General features: G+C 33.0%; 1 protein-coding gene across 2 annotated transcripts in view; it reads right to left on the bottom strand.

Moving 5' to 3' along the window:
- LOC119840272 (RNA pseudouridylate synthase domain-containing protein 2-like) overlaps positions 1 to 21,120 on the bottom strand; it is a 133,610-nt gene extending 112,490 nt beyond the window's left edge. For both annotated transcript variants that reach the window (XM_038366814.1, XM_038366806.1), the window contains exon 1: positions 20,865 to 21,120. The gene's annotated coding sequence lies outside the window, so the exon portion shown is untranslated. The remainder of the gene's footprint in view (positions 1 to 20,864) is intronic.
- Between the last annotated feature and the right edge of the window lie 306 nt (positions 21,121 to 21,426).

Raw genomic sequence — 21,426 nt, 5'->3', positions numbered from 1 at the left:
AATATTTATTCAAATGAATTCTCCGATAATAACGTACTGGTATATAAAAAAAAAAAGATGCAATATGCAATCAGGTACAAGAATAATCTGATAATGTTAAGGTTCGCTCGTTTTTATGGGCTTTTAATCTTAGGATAAGGGTTTCTCAAATTACATCTGGGCTTAGATTTCCGAACGGATAAGGTAGCGAATCAAAATAAAAATAGAAATTAATAACACGCTGGGATCAGTTCGCAAATATTGAACCAGTCCTTGAATCAAAAACATTGCGTCTATTATAAAAACGCTAAATTATTAAATTAAAAGCGGATTGAGAAGAGAGGGAAGTTTCTTGCCGGCTGTTCTCTGTAGAAACTGTTTTCCGAACCGGTGGTAAACATTAAAACTATATTATGACGATTTCAAAGTGCTATAAGAAGTCTAAATGAATAAATGAATGTTCGAGTTTTGTTAATCCGAGCGTTCTAAATTGACCTTTACTTAAATAATGGCCACTGCAACACACGTAAGTAGATTCTCAACTAAAAACCATCGAAGCATTGCGACCATCGTATTAACCACAACCTGTGACGGTCAAAGTCTTCATACTAACCTTGGTAACGTCCTCACGAATACTAGAAGCTTATTCTTATAATACGATAGAGTAATTATAATTACAATAAAAAATAGCACTTCGAACAATATTCAAGAACAAAGATACGACCGAAGCAAAAAGCGAGGTATAATTTTGTACGTTATTGACACGGTACTAATGGCTATATTGCGTGATGGAGGCACAAAGGAAATTCGTCAATGTAGAAACGACAACTGGGACCAGCTTATTACTATTGTTAAACGTAATTTATTGGACGTAAAGACGAAATGTGCATCGTCATATCCGCATACTTCAGCTGATGTATTAGATGATATTCATTAAGGCAGCATTTAAAATAATTACAATAGACATTAATGTAAGAAATAAACGCAAAACCCGCGCGTACACATACGCTGTTGATACATTTGTTTTAAACACGTAATATGCATTAATTTAATCGAGTGCTACACCACAAAATAATAATAAATATAATGATTTTCATACGAATATATTCCACGTTATAGCAATGCGGTTAATTCAATTACGAACATAAACATATAGCATTATGCGTATATCAAATTACGATATTTACAAAATATTATCGAAGCTTTTAAATGCAATTTCATCAATAAACATATCGCCGTAATTGCCAAAACAGATGATCAAACATTCCATCATTGATTACGTTTTGTGTATTGGTTTCTAATTAATCTTCAATCAGAACATTACTATTATTTTAAACGCAATACCAATAGCATATTAACTACTAATTGATTACGGTCTAGATTTATTCATTGAGTTTGAAAATTTGGTGAAAATACCCACACGAATAAAGAGAAACTCCCAATATCATGCAATATACATACATACTTTTTCTGTTAAATGTATATGAAATAATATTTTTCGTGTTTTTGAATTTACGAGAGTAATACTTCATTTAGAAATTAAACACTTTTAAAGGGGTTTTAATTGTAATTTATTCATTATATTATATTTAACCTGACGTTTCGAACACTTATTAAGCGTGCGTGGCCACTTTAGATTATAATCGAACAATTTTTACATACTTTTGATGCCATAAGCGGTCAACTGAGCTGGTGGTTCGCCTGATGCTAAGCGATCACCAACATCATGAACATTTGCATACATAGACGGTGACTTATATAGACATACAACAAAGATATTTAAAATAAAGGCATGATATACATGTAATAACCTAGTCCAGGAAATAGAGCAGTATAGTAAACATGCTTCCATTCATAATTTTCAAAGTTAACCATCTTTTCAAAAAACGCGCTGCATACATTATGTAAAGAGCGTGAACAATATCGTAGCTATGTCATCAGAACTATACAGCTGACCCAAATGCGGCGTCACGGAATGAGTAGCCCCCGGATCGTACAGAAATGCGAGAACTACTCCGACTTTCGTTTTTAAAGGCGTCTCGCTTATGGAAAGTAATCCGAAGGTAGTACGCTTCTTGGAATCAGATGTAACAAGCAATAACATCGATAGGAGGAAACATGTATTGGATCTGGTCGGTTTGGTATTTATTGAGATTATATTGAATGTTTGCTGTAGAGTGTAGTTAAAAATATAGGGATGAAAATAGTTTTACTATTAATTTATTCTATATTCAATGCGCGCAAAATATTTAATTTTTTTTTATGATTCCGCGCTTAAACGATAAACAAATTAAGATTAGTTTTTACATAGAAAATAGATGAACAATAACTAAATCTAAACTACTATGCAATTTTTCTATATAATTCAGACTATCATATATTCAGATCAATCATATATCATCGAAATCGGTATCCCCATTACAAAATTATATGGTAACAAACACAAAAAAAAACATTTGAATTGAGAACATGCTCCTTTTATTTAAATCGGTTAATTAATATATTCCGCAAAAAAGAAATTAAATGGGACATAGAAATTTCCATGAGAAATAGTTTTAATACGATAGCAGGATTCAAGCGGGAGCGAATCTGTACTGGACGGAAGCCTCTCTTGTATAAATCACTCAAAATCTATAGGTACCTATTTGATATATAGACGAATTGCTCCTTCCATTCACGAATTTATAGTTCCAGCTTTGTAAGCGCCACAAACTGCTAGTAAATTCCTCGTATAATAGCTTCCATCAAGCGTACGCATCAAAGTTCGTTGAATCAAAGGGAAATCCACATACCACCGCAACCAAGATGTATCGGCATATGTTAGCAAAGTTTTCGGATAACATTAACTAGCCGGATAAAGACGCCGATTCATCTTGCATCATAAAACAAAACCATCTGGCGATGTTTATTTATTGTTGCACTGTGACTAGTTAATACGAGAATTGATTGGAACTCCTTGGAACAGTGGTTGACGTGTGAGCTTAGAACCTAGGGTCCTGGGTTCGATTTCCGGTAGGGACTCACCAATAAATGTCTCGGTCTGGCGACACAGAAAACTCATCATCTACTTGTCCGTAAAGAAAATCGATCAATGAAGCAGATGTATATCATTTGCCCCATACCCCATTAGAGGACACGGGGCTTCACTTTATGCCATATGACAGAACACGGTGGAGTTTAGTCCACTATTGCAGTATCAGTCCAACATAGCCCAGGGTGCTGTCCCGGGGACACAGAGTATACGTAAAAGCATTTTCCACTATGTCAAATGAAGCGTAAATAGTCTTGTCCAATACGACAGACTGACACGTTTGGTCAACACTTATAAATTGCCAGTCATTTCTGAATCAACTATTAAAAAGTAAACTGTTAACAACTATTCTCTAAACAATGCCGAATTAAAAATCGGAACTTCGCTATTCACAGCAGAAGCTACATCAAAGACAATTAACGGAGTAATTTATGAAACGCGTATCTCTATAATTTTTGCAGTGTTTAACTTATCAACGCGTAAATAAAACGGATAATTTTATACGCCATTACGAGCGTGAAAAGGCGCGCGATAATCATCTGTAATAGAAAAGTTGACGCTAATTTAACTTCACACTGCGTCTACATTTTGTCTCACGCTGGTCTAAATTCTCATATAGATAATTTAAAAATACCGTCGCCCTCACTCCGTTAGTTTCGGCCCTTCCAGTTGGAGATTTCTGTCATCGTCGGCGCCAATATAAACTGAGAGCATTAACACTGTATGTTTGAATAGTAGAAATAGATGCTTTTGCACTAACATTACTTCTATTTAATTGAGGGATTTTGTACAAAAAAAATCCTATTCACTACTTGGGAAACGTTCAGAAATTGTTTTTTGTAAAATATTTCAAAATAAACAAGATACAGTTAAAATTCAACAGAGCAAAATAAAAACACATCGAAATGTCATACAGGCGGTGCAAAGTTCGCATGTTTGTTTGACATTTATATCGAAATACCATTTAATATTGCGCATGGAGTTACATCGGGTACATTGTAATGGAATATTACAACGAAAATCGTAAAACGCACCACCACTTACAGACGCTCATACATTTAGCATTCCATACTGGCATTGTCGGCGTAAGCACTCGCCGAAAAACCGCAAAAGCCTGTGAAACTTTCCAAATATCATAACAAAAACCGCGTGTTTTATGCATGACCGAGCTATTTCTATGATTTCGTATTTTGTTCGTTCAATGCAGAGAAGCGAGTACTCATACATCATAATTAAATTCACTGTAATTTCGTTTATAATGTAATATATAACAAGCCCACTTGTAGCACTATAAAAAACGCTGCATAAAATTTAATTATTCCAAGAAAACATTACAATATCAAGTCTCCAACTTTAGTTGTAAATTCAACGACCAACCACCGAATCATTATACGAAAACACAATGTCTATTGAAAGACTGCATCTCGTTCAAGTATCAGTAAAAAGATCATTACCAAATGCGTTGTTAACAATATTTTAACAATTTGTAACGAATACGGGCTGGCCTCAGCGCTTTCGCCTTTTGAAAAAACTGATGAGTCAGCCTGAAACACGTCGGTAATTACATTTTAATCCACTTAATGAACGTGAGTAGTTCTACCGTAGCGCTTACCTTGTGTTTTTATTGCCAAATGTTGATTATATTAAATAATACGGCCACTGTATTACGTAACTTGATTGTAACATTAAATTAATTAGGATTATTAATCTAGATAGTATATGTATGCTTAAATCTTGAAAACTACGCAATGGATTGTGATGGGGTTTTTTTAATAGATAGAGTGGTTCAAGAGGAAGGTTTATATGTATAATAACATCTAATATGTGTAATAATATTAAACTACTTCGAATTTAACGCGTGCGAAGCCGCGGGCAAAAGCTAGTAAAGTAGGTATAAGTCAATGTACGAGTACCTATATACTTCTATTTTTCCAATTTACTCTTTTTATTTTGATGTTTTTTAATGCTGTTGTTGTTTTGTGTTATGTGTGCTTTATTGCATGCGTGCATATATAATAGAAAATAGTGTTAGTTACACTATTTATAACTCAAGAACGATTGAATCGATTTGATTGAAAATTTCTGGAGAGCTTAGAACCAGGAAACGGACATAGAGTACTGTTTATCCCGGAAATCGCAGGGGAACTATCCAGGTAAAACCCCGAGTCTGCCCTTCGACTAAACGTACGAAGCCGCGGGCGGAATGCTAGTTATAGTATATTAATATTTAATTTATTAGTTTGATACATTTTTTATTTCGACTACAAATAAACATAAATTATAATTATCTAAGTGCATGAACCACAATAACATATAGTACAAAGTAGGATGATGGATCAACATTTGATCAACTTACTGCAACAAAGTTCCTGTCATATACTGAATTTATCGAAAAATCGAGTTCAAACGGACGCAATAATTATGTATACGTAACATGATATAGCGAATATGATGTTTTTGTACATATTTTTGATTACCTCAGTAATATACATAGCAAAAATAAGACAAAAAATAAAAACCTAATGTAATAAATGGATTTACCCATTTGTACTGCAGTCGTGTTGTAAATAGTGCTATAAAATGTTGGCATTTGCTTTTTGCATTGCTCTCTTATAAACATATTTACGTTTGCTCATTTTTTCTGTACAATACTGTTGAAATAAACAACATTGTGGGTATAGAAGTGGTAATAATTTGATGTGTTTGATTTCAATTAGTAATTAAAGACTTCGTGACAGATTTAAGCATGATTATTCAATAGAAGGACATGCGTAGTAATTTCTAGGCCTTTTCGTGAGCTTCATGTGTGCGTATGTACGCAAATAAAAAGAAAATCGTCCTTTAAATTCGTTAAAATGTTCTAACACTGTATAATATTAAGAATAAAGGTTCATGGTAATTAACATTTGAATAAACAGACGTTTTTTTTTATTTTAAGTAAGCAAATGTATTAATAATACAAAAGGGTAACTTACGGAATCTAAAAAAAAGCAGTGGTGGCTAAGTGATTAGAACCTCGGATTTCAAAATCGACAAGTCGTGGTTCGAGACCGGGCGAGCGTGCAGGAAATAAATTGTTTTTCCAATGTGGATAACATCACTACTGCTTAAAACGGTGAAAGAAAACATCGTAAGGAAACCGGAAACCGAAACGTCCAAGAATAAAAAAGTTTGACGACATTATGACATTTTACGTGGTGGTTTATGGCCTGAACCCTCATAGGAGGCCTGTGTCCCAGCATTGGGAACATATATGGGCTGATGATGATGATGATGACGGAACATAAGTTAAAAGATTTTATTCTTGACATTATTCCGTGTAAAAGTGTCTAATTTATCAACATTGTTACGCACTATCCTCAAAAATTATGTTAACATATTTAAATCTACAAAAACCATTACAGCACCAGATAATTAAAATAACAATCAACAATATTCCCCAATTGGAGTTTAATGAAAATCGATACTTAATTAAGATAAGCTAAATGCGTTTGAAGTATGTTTATCAAATTTTATGATGGAACAACACCGACCAGGCGATTGAGGCCGTTCGGATCATTAAAATAGTAGCGTAAACATAGCTTTTTAATGAAAAAGAATTATTAAAGTTTAAATTACACCATAACATGCATTTGAAAACTTAACTTTAGCTCTTTTGATGCGTTAGTGTAGTAATTTATATTTTAAAAAGTCATAAAAACATCTATCGTTATATCCATGCATACTACGGATATATTTTAATGCATTCTTACATTTGGCGGATAGGCATCTTTCATCCTTCTCTTAGAGCAGCGCAAAACACATAGTTTAACAATAAGATTACACACGCCTATTTATGTCAAGTTAAACCCTTCTAGCGCAATTCAAAATAATAAGAAACACAGTAAAAAAAAGTCAAGAAAGCACGATTTGATGACAAAATCAACAAAATTGGCTCGCTCATCGTAATGGTATGATTTAATCTTGACAACCCTAATAAAAACAATAATAATGGAATTTATTATAAACACCGATTCTTGAAAAGTGTACGAAGTTGTTGTACAAAGATTGAATGAAGTCTGTCCATTTAAAGCGAGTCAAAATATAGTCTAAAAGAGTCGGTTACATACAAATATAGAGGTGATGCTCATAAAAGCGTGTAAAAATAAAACATTGTTTACAATTATATATCACAATTTTGTATATAAAAAATACGTTTATAAGCCAGCAATGCGTAAACCGAAAACAAACCTATATATAACTTTAATTATAACACGACTGCAGTTCAAACTGTGTAAATCCATTTATAATATTAGGTATTTATTCTTTTCTGTATTTTTCTCCATATATTCTTTAAGCACTTATTTGTACAAAATGTCTTTTCGTTTTATTATGATACAAAAATATTTTTATCTCGTCCGTTTTTAACTCGTTTTAACGATCATTTTTTCTCGTCGCAGTGAATTGACTAAGTGTTAATCTTCCATACTACTATTATATTCCGACTATTATTATCCTACAATTAATATTATAAAGCTGAATAGATTGTTTGTTTGGTTGAACGCGCTAATCTCAGGAATAGACTGGACCGGTTTCAATAATTCTTTCAGTCTTAGATAGTCCATTTATAGAGAAAGACATTGCGTTATCATTACGTTAAGACGGAAGAGCGGTGCACCATAGAAGGATATTTCAAAATCGGGGGATGTTTCGTCCTATTGAGTGCTTCCGCTGCGTGCGCTGCGAGTTAGCGTTAGCCCAATGTAACATTCTTTATTCCACGCGGACGAAGACGCGGACGGTAGTACGTTAATATTATAGGTATCTAATCTGTCCCACTCTGATGTTAGAAGCCCAACGCAAGCGCAACGCTCGTCGGAGCGCCACGTCTGCATCTGCAGCTATTTCTGGAACCTTCCTGTCTTAACGGATAGACGGGCCGCAAAACAAACGTTATTGATTCGATTTGGAAGATATTTCGCTTCACTCAATATATCATATGATAGATGATTGATTCTTTACTAATGTTATAAAGATGAAACATTTATGTTTTGTATTTATGTGTTTGTAATGTTTTCACACAAAAACTAGTGGACCGAGTTCAATTTTGCTGCATTTTCACTAAGTGAAATATGCTACATATGTACTACAGGCTAATAAAAAAAGTAAAGTTAAAGTGTATAAAATTCAAACGTTTCGATAATAAAGCTCTGTCTTATTTTTTATTATTTGTATTAATTACACAGAAAATATAACTGGAAAGACCAAGTAGTTAAATAAGTTATTGTGAAATCTAGACATCAATTTTAAGAACAAGGAAGAACTTCGAAGAGACCCTAGCAAGTATTAGCGATGTTTTTCCTAGTTGTATATCGCTTCGGAAATGTTTACAAAATGTTTGAAGAAACAATAAAATACAATACTAACAAACCGACCACAACCCAAACGTTTTCTGTTTCGCAATGTTAAATTCATTACTTCACGGATCACCATTACACCCAACCATATGGGTGAAACGTCCATCACTGAAATCAACCCTTACGTCTGCGAAACACCTCCTTACCCTGCATGGTTTAAGACTGAGAATTCCTTGTTAATATTTAACATCCATCAAGCATGTCGCTTGGTGTATGTTAAATATAAGGACAAGTTTTGGGTCATATTACCTAACTACATAAATAACAATTTATCATCTAGGAATTAAATTAGCATGAATATTAACTACCGGACAACGTGCTGCATATTATTAATTTAGTCGTGATAATGAATGCAAATTCGTCTTTTATTTGTGCCGTTGTACTTATTTTGCTGCATTTATAATCTGTGCCTGTGAATCGCACGATAAGTGCGTAATCGTGCATTTTTGTATTTAATTTAATAATTGTTTTATTAATTTCATTGGTTCCAATGAAGTTAACAATTATGGTGTAAATTAAGTTAAAAATATTAACCAGTGGTTAATGTTATAACTGTGTAATATTATGACAATTCAAAAGTGCTTCTATAAGAAGTCTAATTGAATGAATAAATGTTTTTTTTTCACATTCGTTTGTAACTCAATTCAATAAAATATAGTTCAAAAAATTCAATAAAGACACGCTTTAATGGCAGTATCTACTAAATTGTCTTACAGAAGAGTATACGTAAGGAATTTATTTAGCCTTGATGAATGGAATAAGGATAGTAAAATAAATCATGAAATTATTAAATGGTCATCGATCTTTGATAAGCGTACAAATTTTTAATTCAATCTGTCCGTTTAAAGTGGGTCAAAATTGAGTCTAAATGAGTCACTTACATATTAACATACAGGTGAAATTAATTAAGCTTAATTAAATAAAAACCATACTAATAACCATACTATTTACATAAAACTGAAATATGAAAAATGCTCTGTCTATTTTGAAATCTATGCTCTTTTAATGCACTCGTATAAAGTCGATTTTTCATAGATTTTCGACCCTTTTTAAGACTGTGAAAGCGACGAAAAGCCTTCATTAGAATCCTCCCAGAAATCACATACGTAGATCCAGTCGGCATACCTCCCCATACTTCACTGTTTATTCAAACTCAATCGATTGAGGGATACATAAACTCTATAGTCAAATATTCCATCCCCGAATCTCCGTGGAGTATGAAATGTGATAAATCGTTTTTAACACAACATCGAACTTCGACTTGTAAAGTTGTAAAGTTGTTAAGTTCACCTTGAGCGATTTCACTTTCCAAGTCAAGACGCGAGGGAATCAACTTCATAATAATGGAAATACATTTTGCAAGTCAATGTACGTATATAAGTTTATACAAAAACACTTCGCCATTTACCGTGAAGTATGAATTTGTGTCACGAAGTCACTAATATATTTCTCAATTATTTACGAACAGCGAAACTAATTTAGATTAGAAGACTTGCTTTCTGTTTTAAAACGCATTGTAAATCCGTATTTTTTTTTTTATCTAAATGAAAAATTTTCGCGTCTAATTCAACGAAAGTTCAGGCCATAATCCACCATAATGGCCAAGTGCGGGTTAGCAGATATCACATGTCGTTTAAATTTGAATTCTTGGACATGCCGATATCCTAATGATGTTTTCCACCGTTTCCACCGTTCCAGCAGTGGTGATATGAATAAGGTACAGAATTGAAAAATAAATGTCTTCTCACACGCTCGTCGGGTCTCGAACGTCCAACTGAATGAAGTCCAAGATATTAAACTCCTCGCAGTCCAACTATACCAAGTATACCATCATGAAATATCCACCCATTATAGGTCCAGAATACAAATAGGCCTTCAAAGTTAACAAATTGCTGTACCTACCAATGATTTACAGCATTTCATGAACTTGAAGCAATAACTGTCAAAGGAATGTTAGGGGAGTAATGTTGAAAACAATAAATCTGTCGACTATTTCAATTAGCATTTGTAGTATTACTTTAAAACGGGAATAATATTGTTATTACTTGCTTTAATTATTTATCGCTTGGATGTATGATATTTTATTCATGAATTTGTTATATCGTAAGTTGCCTAAATAATAATAAAATTGGCTAAGTGCGAAGGTACAGTACCTATAAACAAAATTGATCACCCATCCAATTTATGGCCGCGCCCACCGTTGCTCTAACCTCGATTTTATTTTTTATAAATCCTTGTTATAGCGCCAAAATAAATACATCATCTCTGAAAATTTTAACTCTTTCACTATGAGTCTGGTGACAGACAAACAGACAGACAGACGGGTGCACGGGCGAACAACAGACGGACAGTGATGTCTTAGAAGGTGAATTCAGTTTTACCTGTTGGGTATGTATACACCCAAAAATAAAAAAAAAACATCTTACGCATTCGATCAATAAATTTTTAACTGATTAAAAACGCGATTTAAATCGCAAAGTATTACATCTCGTATGTCCTTTCTCACAGCCAGAAACCACTAATTGTAGTTTATGTAGAACCCTCTATAACTTCTTAATTTAATTCATGCTTCGCCCACGACAAACTACTCCGATCTAACGCGGGCAAAAGCCAGTAATGAATAAATCTCGTTTAAAATCCGTAAATAAATCTTTAATTTCTAGAAGATATAGCGATAAGTGTAGACATAACGAACGTATTCATGGCGCAAATGAGGTAAATACATGAAATTGAAACTCACAATTGCTCGTATACAATCAACAAATCTCGCGACGTAGCAACACCGAATCCTGAAGGCAATTACATCTCATTGTGTCTTATTATATATATTTTAGGGTGTCATATGTAAATTGCTGCTCAACTTGGAGATTGCGAGAGGGTTTGTTTAGGGCTTTTGATAGCGTTTACACTAGGATATTTACGCTGAAAATGGCGATACAAAAAATATTTATTTACATCATGATAGAAACAAACGTTTTAATGGGGGACGTCTAACGTCGTTTAACGTCGAGCACGCTTCGGCACGAATTGGGTCAGCTCGTACCGGGGAAGAGCCACACAGCCACAGAAGACCGGCGTGAAATAACAGCTGCTGTATTTCGTACGGTGAGTGGGCGAGCCGGAGGCCCGTTTCATTTTCCTCACCCTTCCCAGCCCAATCCTTTTTTCAGTCACCAATCCTTTCCCCTTTCCCTTAAAATTGTAGTACTGTTTCAAGACGTCTCGATAGCCCTCCTGGTTTTAATGACATTCTTATATCACGGGCACATGGGACATGACTGTGATAGTATACTTGCGATACATAATAATAAATAAACAAATATAATAAATAAATTTCAAAAACCTACTCCTCTTTCTGTAGTTCAGGGTTAAATAATAAATACAATCACATTATTGCTGTATTTCTTCTAATAACCTGTAATTTTCAAGCTAAAAAACAAAATGATGTATTTATAATCAAATAAAATACACTATGTTTGCGTGCGGTTACACTCGCTTACAGTCGTGTCGTCAATTTATTGTAGCAATTACGCGCAATCTCAACTCATAACGAATACTGTATAAATTATACAAAACTACTATTTATTAACATTGAAAAGTTCGTTTCGTATCATATATTTTCTTTTCGTGTCTATCTAATGTTCATGAGAGATAATTACAAAAAAAAACTACTATATGAAATAGGTAGGAAAGTATATAACATTTTCCAGTACGACTAAAATACATTAAACTACATGGATTATAATATTATTTAAATGCTCTTGTATCTTTATATTGATCACTTATTGAAAAATATTATATACACCTTTCAATTAATAATATAAAATTAACATTATACTACTTCAATGGGCAATAAATTGAATTCCTGAAATTATAATTGGAAAATGTGCAATGCAGTTATTAAATTTTCTTGCATCCAACTGATTTGTAGCGCCATAAAAGCTTTCATCGCGATAATAATTTAACTCCTTAATTATTGCAGTTTAGTACATAAGTATGCACTGTGAAATGAAATGAATTATTTAGTAGCCATTCGCTTCATGTCAAGTGCCATATAACTATCGTAATTAATATATTATTATAAATTAATGGCTATTTTTCATTTCTACGTTCGAATATATTATGGTTTGTTTCTCAATTGATGAAAGATTGATCGTATTGAGATATCTCATGCTATAGAAACATAATGAATTAATGTATTTTTCAAATAAAATTATAACATTCTCTAAAATTTAAAACGATCACCATTTTTTCAAAAGTAGCCCTGATGTATATTACATTGCCTCTTAATAATTAAATTGTTCAATTTATATTGAAAAAGTTCTATCGGTACTTAATTAAATAAATAAAATAAAATATCAATTTCTTTACTTTATTTTCTCAATAGATTAGTGAGACCGCGAATTCAAAGTTAACTACCGTATTTGCCAAAATAAATCAATCCGAAAGCGCATTAAACTGTACATTATCTAAAATTATATCACTATACAGATGCGACGGCTGCTCGATAAACAAACAGACACGCAGCGCACGCGATTACGAATTCAACGTTTATTACGCGACTATATTTAGCGTTTACAATTAATAATAGAAAAACTAATCATGGAGATACAACCCGTATGCTCTTTAAGTAATGGAAAACGGAAGCTTGCCGACAGGCAAATAATGAGAATTCATTGCTAATTCATTATAAAACTATACCTTAATGCTAAGGTCACACTAACGACTGTCGCTTGCGCTGTGATTATGCTTGTGATATAAGCCGATGCCCAATTATCCGCGTTATAGTAAAAATGTCTTGTCTATGAGTCGAACAAGAGTGTTACTAAAGAATAATTGGTTGTTTAAGAACGCGCAAGGGCTCTGCGCTTTGTTTGTTTGTCCATTAAAATACGCAACACTATTATTCGTTGCAACGAGTTTCACTTGGCAACACACTTCTGGGGTCCAAACAGACATACAAGTTCCCTGTAGCAACTGCTATTGCTTTTTTATCTTGTTCCGCTGTTGAATAAACATAAATTTCAATAAAACTTGTTTAATATTGTACTTGATAATACGCAGTAAAGTTCATGTTAAATAAAGCGAAACAATAATTATATTCTATAAGATATGCAACAGTTTTATAAAAATACAGCGATATTTATTCAGCGTATTACGTATTTTGTACAATTCTTTTCTACAAAAACAAGTTTGTAATTGATAATGGAACTGAAATTTTAATTTATATAGCAAACAAATCAATAGATATTAATTATTTATCAGTAACTGTCGAATAGTATGTGTTCTCTACTCTCTAGTGTGTACATACACATAGGCGGTAGGCACGCGAATCCTGCCTAGGCTCGGAATTTCCTCTTCAAGTATTTATTGAGGTGTAGAAAAAAACATTCTAAGAAACTGCGACACTGGAATCTTTTAGTTGAACGCGCAAGATATGTTTTTACGGTATTATCAAAGAAATGTCCTGATAGTTATTTGCGTGAATACGACTTATCCTTTCAGATGTAAGTATAAAATATAAATTAGATCCTTATTCGAAATACATTTCATTATGCGTCTACAATCTAATGAGGTAAGGGTTAATTTGCCATGTCATGTCGTCGTCTTGAGCAGCACAAATCATTAAAATATTATCCATTCGGGAATTAAAGACTTTTTAACGGATTTTAAACGCGATTTATTCATTATATACTAACCCGATGTTCTCCCCGTGACCACGCTCGCTGTAAAGGGTTCGAAATGTCGAGTTAATAATATAATGAATAAATCGTGTTTAAAATCTGCTAAAAAGTCTTTAATTCCTAAATGTATAATACTCGCGCAATATCAAACACAAGAAAATACTATCCATTCGCTTAAATTAATATTTACTATATTTTCTTGCACATTTATCTAAATACATAATATATTAGTATACCATTATTTGTACCTACATATGCTATGAAAAGTTTTTATAAGCAATAAGAATAAATTAAATAAATACAAATATATTAATATTATTCACATCCTTTAATAGCCAGTCCCGGCTTCGTCTATAGACCATAGTATTCAGGTTTGTCCATATCCAACAATAGAAATATTTCAAAATCGGTCCAGCATTTTGTAAGGGCGTTTAAACAAACAAACACGCTCTTCATATTTATATCATTATCAGTACATCTAGACAAAAACACGCTACTATCACCTCAAGCACGACTATCAAACCTACTGATGACTGATTCTTAACTGATGAAGAGAGCCCACTGGAAACCGGTGCCGTGATGTATTTACATCACATTAAATCACAGCGATAACACCCAGATAATCACTCTTTTATGTTTTCATGCTGTACAGACCCCATGTCTATGCTAAAATTATCATTAATATATTTCTTCTTTATGTTTATCTTATTAATAAACTTACTGTATAGAATATCATTAAAATAATCACATTGTCGTTCTTTCTTTCCTCATTCATCTCACTCACTCACTCACTCGCTTCAGCCTATCCCCCTCAACTACTGGACTTACGCATCCCCCAGAGCACGCCACTTTTCCCTATCTACACCACCCAATGCCTAAAACAAACGCCTTTTCTTTCTCTCTTCCTCAACCGCAACTAATCACCCCCGCAACAATAAACACAAGTCTCCCCGTGACCACGCTCGCTGTTAAGTGTTCGAAACGTTTATAATATTATGAATAAATCGCTTTTAAAATCCGTTAAAAATTCTTTAATTTCTAAACACAAAACGCATCATCACATTCAATTGCAAACATCCACTGAAACGCGGTCCAGAATCTCGGAATACATCTGAGAACAATCCGCAAGCGTATAAAACATTGTAATTGCGTTCAATTTGCACATAATGGCGGCCAGATTACCCGTATCCTCCCAGCGAGGCCACGTCTCATCTATCAACGTATAAGCACTTCATATTTAGGTTGCATTGTTCCATTGAATTAATTTTTTCCGAACTATTTCGTCTGAAACTACGTCGGTTTTGATTGGAAGACGGAATGTTAGCTTATGAGGGTTTTAGTATACATTTTAACGGATTAAAAACGAGTTTAATAATAATTACTAAACGATAATATAGATTTAAGACACGATTTATTTTAAAAATTATTTATTCTGACGTAAAATACACTTCAACAAACCTCTATGGATTAAGGTTCTTAATCATAAAAGTATTTAAGGTTATAATTTAAATTAAACTTCTTGCATATGTTATTGTTTTTGCCCATTGCTGCGTAATAATTATATGTATAATTTTCAGTATCGTATTATTGCGTATATGTCTTGTTATACACTGAATGCCATTTAATAACTCAAACATAATGGATACAGTAAATCGATAATATAAGGAAAACGCAACCCAAGTTTATTACACTATTACGTATAATGTTTATAAGTATGAATGTTGGAACTGAATGGGAAAATAAAATATTAAGAATTCATCACACACTTTTCATGTTAAATATAATTTAATATACCTATATACTTTTGAATAATCCAAGTTTTACCTACCGTGATGCTAAAAGTACGAATGAAATCATATTTTATGATTATTTCGCTTCGCTGCCTCAGGAATAAAACAAAAAATCCAAGGTAAGAAATAGTTAAAGTAATACTGCAATAAATGTATAATCATAACATCTAAGAATTCGCAAACGGAATTAATTTACGAACTTTACAAACACTTGAACAGATACAAATACAATGAACACAAAAAATCTTCTCGTCCCGACTCCGCCCGAATAAATACAAATTATAATATAGCCTATGACAGACAGATAACGTGGCTAGTTTAATGAAAAAATAATATTTAAAATCGGTTCAATGGATCCAGAGATAACAACGCCATTAACTCACAAATTCACACACTTCACTTCTTTATAAAATTAGTAGAGAAGCATAGATATCAAGCATGATGCTTTCCAGATAATTTTATAGCTAATTTATATTGAAAACAATCGCCAGAATTTTTACAAACTACCGGATAGGTTTTGACTAGAAGAAATTATTGTATACCTATGCTTATCTTATACCGGAGTAAACAAATCATTTATTATGTGCTCGGTTATCTTATAAAAACCATTGATTGCAAACGTTATAAACAAATAAAAGTACATGAAAATAACACATATAAATATTCTTCTCGGCCCAATTAAAACGCGTGACAATCGAGAAAAATAATGTGATGATCCAAGGACATTTTATCCATATAAGTGTCAGTTTTATCATAAATCTAAGTATCTATAAAATATAAAAGCTTTTAACAGGACAATAATCGTTACATTTTCCTATCGGTCCATCTTTTTGACTAATCTCCGAAACATCTCGCCCAATTGACAAGATTTTCACAGATAGCTCTGTCATAACATTACAAGCAATCAATACTTTATATTCTTATTATTCCCAGTATACACGAAAGCATATATGTGGGAGTCAAGCACGCTTCGTCACGTATTGGGCCAGCTCGCACGGGTAGTACCACACCCCACAGAAGACCGGCGTGAAATAGTGGGAGTAGTAATCCAAAAAATATATCCTAATAGTGGTAGTGATCCAAAAAAAGCAGATAACAATTACCACATCCAGTCTCCAATCAAGCAGCCTAAACCTGTCTTCCCATCAATGGTACCAAACAGCTGTACCACGTAAATCTCACTAAGCGAGAGATTATGAAAATCAAAAAGTTGGCACTGCACATAGAACAAAAGATAAGTGGAATGTCTTTAAAAATACAGCGGGTTCGACGTACGCCAATTTCTTGAAAATCATAAGCGTCGTAGATTATGCGAAATAGAAACACGTGATTGTTTATATGGTGTGATATATTTACGCTTTTTTAACGAACATTGAAGAAATAATGACTGGTTTATGAAGATATATCATCTATGGCATATGGCACTAAATCGCCTATAGAGAAAATAATATACTCCATTTCTTACAATTTTCTAGATTTTTTACGATTTAACATCAGCAAGAAACTAATATATCCTACAAAACAAGATTATTTCACATGTTATTTCCAACCGTTTTCAAAAGGAGGATTTGTATTCTGTATTTTTTGTGATTGTTAGCTCATAAGTAACTTTTTACTGGGTGAACGGATCTTTATGATTCCTATTTTATTTGAAAGAACGCACTAGTGCTTTCTTTATTGTCCCATTTGGTTAAGTTCTGACAATTTGATGGCGAATTAGCAGTTTGTTAGAAATAATTATTACAAGACAATTTTAAAATATATTCTTAACGTTTCGAATAAAAAAAAACACGCAAATTTTTCATACCCTTGTCCTACTTTTAAATCGAATTACCTTCAAGACAAGCCAATATGTAATATGGTAATCATTCAATTCCCAATACATATTTTAAAGAAACAGTACTTAAAAGTATTCACTCCACGCTCCATGTAACACACTCATGTAGAACACAAATACATCATACAGCAATTATTTCGTTACAAATATGACAAAAACGAATCGCACCCAGCGACATGTGTTCTATCCCTTTTAACACGTATATAATGACATTTTGGTGCGTCTGTGTGTAGAAATAGCATCTTCTGGACAATAAGACAATCGACTTGACGCGTGGCATCCGTTTATTTCAAGACATCCAGTGATACATCTATATTTAGCATCTTGAACAGTTATATAATCTGTCTTTGGAAAAACGTATTGCGACTGTGTCGTGACTGAACGAAAATCTATTGGAGAAGACTTGTAATAGATGAAATGAGGTTTTAATAAACTCTTTGTGTGCCCGATTTTATTATAGAATCAACTAAAGCGTCTCCACTCTTATACGGAGCGTACGTTAGGAAATTTATTTAATCCTAGCGATCCTAATCAGGATAATAAGATAAACTCATTCAATTATGAGAATACACCGATCCTTTATAAGTATATAGTACAAAGTTTGAAAAAAATCTGTCCCTTTAAAGTGGTTCAAGAGGCTTAAAAAGTCTGTTACGATCATGCACATAGGTAAAGCTAATACAAGCGTGTTAATATGGAATAACATTCATTCGTTCTTGCTACAATCAAATAAACCATCCGCATATAAATATCACCGGTGCAGTTCATTAAGCTGGAAATTAAAGAAGATTACGAGAAATTTATGTTTACACATTAATTCTAAATGTATGGAAGCGTCTGCAATTTAATTGCACTTCGATTTCCAGTTTCATACATAACGCATAAATCCGGAATTACTGCGAGGTCCGCATTTTTCATTAACTCCATATCTGTTGCTAACGCGAATGCAGGTTGTTAATAGTCTCGTACAATAAAGTCTAACACTAAGTACACAAGAAAAGTGCAAAAAACCGATCGTAACTAAAAAATAAAACCATAGTTGAAATGTAAAAAAAACCCGCTTGTTAAAGCGAGTTATAACTACGGCTGGATAGAATGTGGGGTAAATAATATCGGTTAAGTGCGAGTCGGACTTACGGCGCTGGGGGTTTCGTACACATGAGCTAAACAAATGCAAGATAAATTGATCAACCATCTAATTCATCACTGCGCCAACCGAAGCTAAATCTCGATTTATTTGTAATTAAGAAATACTTAATCGTTATTGAGATACAGTTTGTTGGCAGACGGATGGACAGACAGGCAGCAAAGTCTCAGGGTCCAGTTTTACACACAGTGTACGGAACCCTAAAACACCAGGTTGCAATACAGTCATGGATGATTTCCTTAATACTTGTTATTACCTAATGCAAGTACGATACAAATATTACAGAACGAGTTATCATATAAAAAAATTATTTCGTCGATGTAATGCATTTCGCAAAACACAAGGTCGCGGCGGAAATTTATTTGCCTGAATATAGATTAAAACGGAATTTTTATGAGAGCATAAATTAGCCTTCTGTGTTCCGATACGAGGAGCTGTGGCAAAGCATTTGAGTAGCAAGTTTGAGATAATATAATAAAATACGACACGCGTATCCATACTGATAGTATGAGGACGAAAATATGTTTGTTTGCCTTTCTTTTAAATCGAAACGGAACGTTTTGGTTATATGACTTGTGTCTGAAGATAGCTAGGAGCCTAGAGAGTGAATCGCTTCATTCCCATGAGATATTCCTTTGACTTCGCGGAAAACTAGTATAAATGAGATAAGCTAATGACATAAAAATATGACTTTTTCATAATCTATAAAATATATATATATATATATATATATATATATATATATATATATATATATATATATATATATATATATATATATATATATATATATATATATATATATATATTATATATATCTTATGAGGGAAATACAACACCTTTGGCTTTTAACATCCGGCAGTTTTAATTAATATAATACAGGTATAATTGTAACCGATGGTACCTTCATGATGTAACGTTATTTATTCTGATAGTATTAAAATTGAACTTGATATTGTAACACAAATTTGTGTAAGAAGTGAAAATACTTTTTAAATTAAGCGTTTTCCATTTCATTTATAATTGCTCAATTCGTTGAATTAAAACATAAATAATGTAATAGAATTTATTTTTAGTTTTGTACAGCATTCGAATGCTTCAAAAACTAATTAAAAATTTATCAAGTTATACAGTTTTAAAACTGCTTCTATGCCTATTTTTATACGCAATTAAGGTTTTGTTGATCTGATGTATAAATATTAATATTGTTATTATTTAAAGAATATTATGGTTCTTCTACATATTTTTGGTTTTTTCGTTTCATACTTGCGCAGTTTTTCAACCGACTTCGAAGAGGAGATTATCAATTCGACTGTTTTTATTTTGTTTGTTACCTCGTAACTTTTAACTAGATGGTAGATTTTTATGATTCTTTATTTATTTGAAGGTTGATGCTGCCATGTGGCCCTATTTACATTTAGTCTATTTATGATAATATGAAAGCGGTTTAGTTATTTATTGCAAAATAAATATTCAATTAGTTTTCAGTGTATTTGTAAGAACTTTTTAGTTTTTACTTTTTCATATACCATCTAAGGTTTGTCATATGTCTTTATTATTTTTATTCCTTTTTTACGTTTTATTTTTATATGCATATATTGCATATATTAATTCTTATCACCTACATACATTCGAACATAAAACGAATTTGTACAGTATGGTTTATTTCATACGTTTAAATTGTATAACATAAATTTATGACTCGATAAAAATACAAAGAACTCCAGGCTAACTGGAGATTTTCAGCATTCGCGGTAGTAAATAAAAATAGCAAATAATTTAGTTTCGTATCAACAGGTTAATCAACAACTTGGTCGGATGCGAAGCGGGAAATATTTAAATGAAACATTTAAAATTTTTCCGCTTCAGTTTTCAGCTTGATGAATTCTCTTTCAAACATTCCGTAGCTAGTTTATTTCTTTACCATTCCGATATTAAAATCGCCGATTTATAACATTCATATTAAAACATATTATTATGAAATGAAAATAACCACTCACTTGATATTGTGATGCGATCACGAGATAAATCCTTGCACAAAAATACAAGTTCAATTAAATATCACTGTTAGCTCTCACGATCAAATAATACACACTGACAGATCGTCGCACATTAACATAACATCAAATATACAAGCAAAACGTATCGTCCCTTCAGTTGTTACAGCGGCACCAAATATATTGCGGGCGCGTAAATTTTCGCGGGAAACGATCGAGGAGCGAAGACGTCCCACCCACGTGGCTGCCAGAAATCAACTAAGGCACCGATTCACCTGCAATGCGTGCGCTGATCGGCTGCGTTGGAAAGAGAACGCGTTACATAATATGATACGCGAGCGAGCGAGACGGCAGCATCGCACGTGCTTTTCCCCCCGCGCCTGTAGGGTAAAGCCAGTTTCAGTAAAGGGGCGCGTTATTACAAAGCTTCAAAATGAAAAGGTACGTACGTATTTGCATTATGGAGCGTTGGACAATAGGTTCGGTTGATGCCTTTTGTTTGCTGTTTCGAATTTCGACGTGTCTGTTATTACGGTTCGATTTTTATTATTTTATCTTCAGCGGC

Source organism: Zerene cesonia, chromosome 1 (genome assembly GCF_012273895.1).
Source record: "Zerene cesonia ecotype Mississippi chromosome 1, Zerene_cesonia_1.1, whole genome shotgun sequence".
In the NCBI taxonomy this organism is placed as follows: Eukaryota; Metazoa; Arthropoda; class Insecta; order Lepidoptera; family Pieridae; genus Zerene; species Zerene cesonia.
The sequence above is the reverse complement of the archived record's forward strand: the minus strand, read 5'-3'. Positions and strand labels throughout refer to the sequence as shown.